This window comes from Chrysochloris asiatica, unplaced genomic scaffold (genome assembly GCF_000296735.1).
Source record: "Chrysochloris asiatica unplaced genomic scaffold, ChrAsi1.0 scaffold00317, whole genome shotgun sequence".
Classification (NCBI taxonomy): domain Eukaryota; kingdom Metazoa; phylum Chordata; class Mammalia; order Afrosoricida; family Chrysochloridae; genus Chrysochloris; species Chrysochloris asiatica.
Genome location: NW_006408835.1, coordinates 2,362,125 through 2,369,477, shown reverse-complemented (window position 1 = coordinate 2,369,477; position 7,353 = coordinate 2,362,125). Strand labels below are relative to the sequence as shown.

At 36.8% G+C, this 7,353-nt stretch overlaps 1 protein-coding gene across 5 annotated transcripts in view; it reads left to right on the top strand.

Moving 5' to 3' along the window:
* The window catches only part of DDC (dopa decarboxylase (aromatic L-amino acid decarboxylase)), a 112,732-nt gene that overhangs the window by 82,487 nt on the left and 22,892 nt on the right, over positions 1-7,353 (top strand). The gene's annotated exons all lie outside the window — the stretch shown is intronic.

The window sequence follows — 7,353 nt, the reverse complement described above, 5'->3', positions numbered from 1 at the left end:
TCAGACTGAAGCTGAAGACTATTACATAATTCACAATAAAACATTAAAAAAAAAAAAAAAAAAAAACCAAGGCCAGTGGCAGAGTGTGGATCAGACTATCCATTGCTCATATCAAGTTCAGGTTGAAACTGAAGAAAATGAAAACAAGTCCACAAGGGCCAAGAGATAACCTTGAATATATCCACCTGAATTTAAAGACCATCTCAAGAACAGATTTCATACATTAGACACTAATGACCAAAAGCCATAAGAGTTGTGGGATGACATCAAGAACACCATTCATGAAGAAAGACAAAGGTCATTAAAAATAGAAGAATAAAGTAAAGACCAAATGGATGTCAAAACAGACTTTGAAACTTGCTTTTGAGCATAGAGAAGCTAAAGCAACTGGAAGAAATGAGGAAGTAAAAGAGTTGAACAGAAAATATCAATGGGCAGCTTGAGAAGACAAAATAAAGTATTAAGCTGGAGTTAGAAAACCAAAAGTGAAGAACACACTCAGCATTTCTCAAGTTGAAATAACTGGAAAAAAAAAATTCAAGCCTGGAGTTGTAATATTGAAGGATTCTATGTATAAAGTTCTGGTAGTGTATTGGTTACAAATCGGGCTGCTAATCTCAAGGTCAGAAGTCTGAAACTACCCGTGGTTCTGCCGGACAAAGATAAGGCTTTCTGTTCCTGTAAAGATTTGCAGCCTCAGAAACCCTATATAGGGTCATTATAAGTCAGAACTGATTCCACGGCACATAACCAACCAACCCGCCAATTTGGTGTAAAATATTGAATGACGTAGGAAGCATCTAAAGAAGATGTAAGGAATACACAGAGTCACTGTACCAAATGTTCAACCATTTCAAGCGGTAACATATGATCAAGAACCAATGATACTGAAGGGAGCAGTCCAAGCTGTACAAAACACTTTGACAAAACAAAACAAAAAACAAGCCTTCAGGAATTAGCAGACTATTAACTGAAATGTTTCAACAGACGGATGCAATGCTGAAGGCACTCACTTCTCTATACCAAGAAATTTGGTACCTGACCAGCTGATTGGAAGAGATCCATATTTATGCCCATTCCAAAGAGAGGTCACCCAATGGAATGCAGAAATCATCAAACAATCTCATTAATATCACATGCATTTAAAATTTTGCTGAAGATAATTTAAAAATAGTTGCAGCTGCCATAAATTCACGCTGGATTCAGAAAAGAATGTGGAACAAGTGATATCATTGCTGGTGTCAGATCTTGACTAAAAGCAGAGAATACCAGAAAAGTGTTTACATGTGCTTTATTGACTATGCAAAGACAGTTTACTGTGAGGATCATAAAAAGCTATGCATAACATTGAGAAGAATGGATATTCCAGAACACTTCATTGTGCTCATGAGGAACCTCTACATTGATCAAGAGGCAGTGGTTAGAAGAAATCAAGGGACTACTGAACCGCAAGGTCAGCAGTTTGAAACTACTAGCTGCTCCGCGGGAGAAAGATGAGGCTTTCTGCTCCCGTAAAGATTTACAGCCTCGGAAACCCTGTACAGGGTCGCTATGAGTCGGAACCGACTCCATGGCACATAACAACAACAACAACTGAATGGTTTAAAATCAGGAAAGGTGTGAGCTTTTAAATACTAGTTAAGGAGCCCTGGTTGTGCAATGGGTTAAGCATTGGAGTGGTAACCTCAAGGCCAGTGAGTGGTTCAAACCCATCAGCCACTCTGTACGAGAAAGATGAGGGGGTCAGCTCCTGTAAAGACTTCTTAGTCTCCGAACCCTAAAAGGAATATTTCAATTCACAGGACCATACTTATTCAGTCTGTATGCTGAGCAAATAATATGAGAAGCTGAATTATATGAAGAAGAACAAGGCATCAGGATTGGAGGAAAACTCAGTGACAATGAGCGATAATGTACCGTGCTTACTGGAAGCAAAGAGGACTTAAAATATTAACTGAAGCAGCAGTCAAGAAGCCAAATGACTTATGTTGTTGTTGTTGTTGTTAAGTGCCGACCCATAGAGACCCTGTATAGGGTTTCCAAGGAGGGGCATTAGGCAAATTTACTGCCAAAGAACTCTCTGATGTGTTAAAGAGCAAAGATGTCAGTTTGAAGACTAAGGTGCAGAGTATTTTCAGTCACCTCACATGTATGTGAAAGTTAGACAATGAATCAGGAAGATCATAGAAAAATTGGATTTGAATTATTGTGTTGGCAAAGCATGTTTAAAGTATATTGATTGGCAGAAGAACAAACAAATCTGTGTTAGATGTATAACCAGAATGCTCGTTACAAATGAGGATGGCAAGACTTCATCTGTGTTCTTTGGAATGTGTTTTCAGGAGGGACCAGTTCCTGGAGAAAGACATCATACTTGGCAAAATGGAAGGTCAGAAAAAAAGAGGAAGACCCCTAGTAAGATGGATTGACACAGTAGTGGTAGCAATAGGCTGAAACGTAACAACACTTTAGAGGATGGTGCTGGCCTGGGCAGTGTTTCATTCTGTTCGCTATGAGTTGGAAAGCGAACTGAACGACACCAAACAGCAACAATGTGCTAGACAATGTAAATCATGAAATCATCATGGAAAAAAGGAGTTAAGAGCTGTTGGGCATAGAGAAATTGTAACAAGTCGTGTCATAGGCAGGGACTCATGGCTTGTCATGATGTTTCAGTCATGCCCTGGATAAAACAATGATGTCAACAATAGGTATTTATGTGTGCTAATGGAAGCCTGATGTGGCACTGTAGGATCAGCACTGGGCTGCGAACCATAAAGTCAGCAGTTCAAACCCCCCAGATGCACCTCGGAAACCCTATACAGAGTCACAACCAACTCAACAGCACTCAACAACAACAACAAGTGTGTTCTAATAGATGCCAGGAAACTTTCTGAGGCCTTTACTTAGTGTATCTGTCTCATGTTTTATCCAGAATATCCACAGAAACAAAAAGATATTTTGCTTCTTTAAGAGATGATTGCAGAGTGAGCTTGCCTAACACAATAGAATTCAGATAATAGATAAGGAAGCTTGTCAGAACTTTCAGAACAATTTGAAAAAGGACACCCTTCTAAACAACCAGGAGTTTAAAACCAGCAAACAACGACCTTAAGTTGTACACTTTTTATACATGTCTTTGAAAACTTTGCTAATACAAACAAACAAGCAATACATGATTTCTGTTTTCTCTCGCTGCCTTTTTTGTATTCCTTCAATTCTGCTTCGTTTAATGAAATTTTGCCAATGGTTAGTCTACAATTTGAAGTAAACGCATTGGTTATATTCTTTAAATATTGAAATGGACAAGATAATTGAAGTTTCTAAAACGTGCTCAATAATACATTTCATAAAAATGTCATTATTCTGGTCATAAGCTTTTTATCGTTCATTTGGCATTTGAATCTTTTATATGCAAATCTGAACCACTCTGCCCAAATCTTAATATCTGTTTGATATCAGATCTTCTACAAATATAGTCTCCAATTTCACAAGTGCCTAGGGTATGTCTTATGTACCTTAAGAAACACCTTTTTCCCCCCAAATAATATTTAATTTTGTCATAGAATCATTATAGCTTTTGAACATGTTTATTACATACCCAGGTTGTAAGTTTAGTTACTTTGGGAGCTTTTAAATACTAGTTAAGGAGCCCTGGTTGTGCAATGGGTTAAGCATTGGAGTGGTAACTTCAAGGCCAGTGAGTGGTTCAAACCCATCAGCCACTCTGTACGAGAAAGATGAGGGTGTCAGCTCCTGTAAAGACTTTTTAGTCTCCGAACCCTAAAAGGAGTATTTCAATTCACAGGACCATAGGGAACTGAGTCTACAGCAGTGGGCTTGGGTTTTTGGTTTTTGAAGTTAAGATAAGACTTGATCCTAGAGCTTGTTTTAAAGCTATTACCAAATTAAACCAGTTGTCATGCGTTGATCCTGATTCATGCTAAGTGTACGTATGTCAGAGTATATAACAATGCACCATAGGGTTTTCAATGACTGATTTCTTAGAAGTGTTATTGCTGGACCTTTCTTCCAGGGTACCTGCTGCTAGCAGCAGAGCCTGTTAAGTTTGCAACAGCCTGGGACCCCTTAAGACCATTAACAGACAGATTTATGTACCTGTTTTGCTTCATTTATACTTCAATATCTTGAAACCTTGTGCCTGACTTTGTAAAAAATATCTAGAAAACAGCTGTCTATAAGGTACAACAGTTGATCTTTATTCACTCGAGGCAAGAGTTTTTTGTTTTGTTATTAATCAACAGACTTATTAGTCTAATCATAAATTTAATTCACAGTGAACAGATAAAGAGGACATACTCCCTCTATTATGTCGTGAAGCAAGTATAACTTTCATTCCCAAACCAGATGGGAACCTGAGGAAGAAAAACGGTAGGATAGTCTCATAAAGTTCAATTAAAAATTCTAAATAAAGTGTTAACAAAATTCAGTGATGCTTTTAAGAAAGGATAGAACAAATTGTGCTTATTTCTGATATGCCACTGTGATTTAATATTAGAAGATTTTAAATGCTAACAATAAAAGAGGAAAAAAATCACATTAGACAAAAAATAAATAAGTAAAGTACACCCATTCATGACAAGACATGTCAGTAAATTAGGAACAAAAGAAAACTTTCTTAAACTGATAAAAGCTGCCTACCCAAAGCCGACAGCAAACTTATTCTTAATGGTAAATTAGTAGAAGCATTCTCTTTGAAATTAGGAGCAAAATCACCATTTCTATTGAACATTATAATCCAAACTTGTATAATAAGAGAAGATAAAGAAGTAAAAATAGGAGGGTTAGAATGGAAGATATAAAACTCTCATGATTCTAAGAGGATATGACTGTTTTCAATTAAAAAAGGAAAAATAATCATCCATCAAAGCACTATAATTAATAAGATATTTGTGGAAAGGTTTCTAGAAACATTAACAATTTCTGAAGTTGCGTTCTCTTACATCTATAATTATCAGCACATTTAATACAAAAAAGAGGTATTCTTTATTATAGTGAGAAAAGATAGAATATTAATAAGAAAAAATATGTTAAAACTTCCAGATTTTTATTGAGGAAATTATACAATTATTTGGAATCTATTGAAGGAAGTTCTAATTAAATGGAATGATATGGATAGAGATTTTTTAAAATTTTTGATGTCAGACTTCAATGCAGTTCTAATAAGTATCCTTAGTGAATATTTTTGTAGAACTTGATACATCTGAGTCTAGTATTTATATAGATAAGTGCAGAGTTAAAAGTTAATGAATTTGAAGAAAAAAAAAATTGAAGACAATGTTGAGGAACTTTTCCTACGAACCATTGATATGTACAATGAAGCAACAATGACTAAGCCAGGATAGGACCAGTCCAGGCATAGTCAAAAAGAACAGGAAGTCCGAAGAGAAAGCCCCAAAGCAGCCCCGCATATACATTTTTATTCATAATATCTACAGTATGTTTGGATATTATAAACATTACAAACATACCAGATGCTTATAGCCCAATATGTCAGAGAGAAATAAATTCACAGAAAAAAGAACAAAAATGTTCTAACTTCCAAAAATCAGGAATGAACTCAATAAATGCAGTTACACAACTTATTAGTGAGCAGGAATGCAAATTAAAATCACAAGGAAACACTAAAGATGGTCAAAACTAATGCTTCTTGACACTAAGTGATGTCTATCTAGATGGAACAATAGGGACTCCTAAGATGCTGATGGCAATATTAACTGGCAATATTAACAGCCATATTGAAGGAGTTCTGGTGTGGCACTGTGAGATAAGTACCAGACTGCTAACCCCAAGGTTGGTGGTTCAAACCCGCCAGCTGCTCCTCGGAAACCCGACTCAGGGTCGATGTATGTCAGAACTGACTCGATGACACATAACAGTATGCGGTAAAAGCAGGAGCCCTGGTGGCCAGCGGACGAAGTGTTGAGCTGCTAACCACATGTTTAAACTCACCAGTCACCCCAGGGAGAAAGATAAGACTGCCTGCAAAGTCTCAGAAATCCTAAGGAGGGGTTCTATTCTGTCTTATAGGGTAGCTATGCATCAAAATCTACTTGATGACAGTGGATTTTCGAAATAAGTCCCATGAAGTTCCAGGGCTCATATGCACCAGAAGATGAGTTCAAGTGTTCAAAGCAGCATAGTTTGTCTTATCACGAAATGGGAAACATTCAGAGGAAGAATGAATTATGATGCACAGCACAGTGGATTAATGCGCTGGATTGCAAAATTGGTTTGAATTGCAAGGTCGGCGGTTCAAGCTCACCAGCTGCCCCTCAGAAATCCTATACAGGGTTGCTATGGGGCTATGGGTGGAAACCGACATGACAGCACCTAACAACTTTCAAAATGATTTGATGAGGTAGTGAGAATGAATAACTTAGAAATGCATAAATAGAACTCACAAGGATACTTTTAAGGGAAAAAGCAAGTTATACAAAACACACAGATTGATGACTTTGTTTAAAATGTGCAAAAACTGATGCACATTGTTTAAAATGTGCAAAAAATGTTATAAGTTGCTTAAAAAGTTTTATAGACAATTTCAAAGAACTACATAGAGTGATAACCCCAAATTTAGCCTAAGGGCCTTCTCTGTAGATCATAGAAAGGATAAGTTGGGGACATATTAGGAAGATTGAACTGTACAGCAGCTTTAGTCCATGAGAAGGTAAAGGATATTTTCTTCTTTATATGATTTTTTTATGAATTGAACAGAGAAAAATACTTCTTAATTAAAAATATCCAACAGTTCAAAGGCCATTCCTGACGAGTAGTTCAAAGGAAAGTGTGATCTTCTTCACTTGCAAAGGCAGAGTGCCCGTAGAGCTGGAGGCATTTTCTTGCCTTCTTTCTCTGTTTGCCTTCCTCTTCCCATGTGATCTCACTCACTCTAAAACAGTTACCATTGAGTGGACTCCTACTCATTGTGACCCACATGTGTCAGACTAAACGTGTACTCCATAAGATTTTTCTGTCAGAATTATGGAATTTTTTTTTTTTTTTTACTGCTGATACATACTGTAATTTATCCTCTATAACCAGAAAACACAGTGATCTTAAGATTTTTTTTAATGTTTTATTGTGAATTATGATATTTTACGTGAGATAATTTTAGTTTTACATTCATTCCATCTCATTACCATGGTTCCAATCCCCTCTATGCATCATCAACCGACCAAAGGGTAAGAATTATGGAAATTTTTATCAACAATTACTATAAACTTGTTGTTAACTGCTGTCAAGTCTGTTCCGACTCATAGCCACCAAGTATAGGGTTTCCAAGGAGCAGCTGGTGAGTTTGAACCACCGACCTTGTGTTCAAAGTGAAAC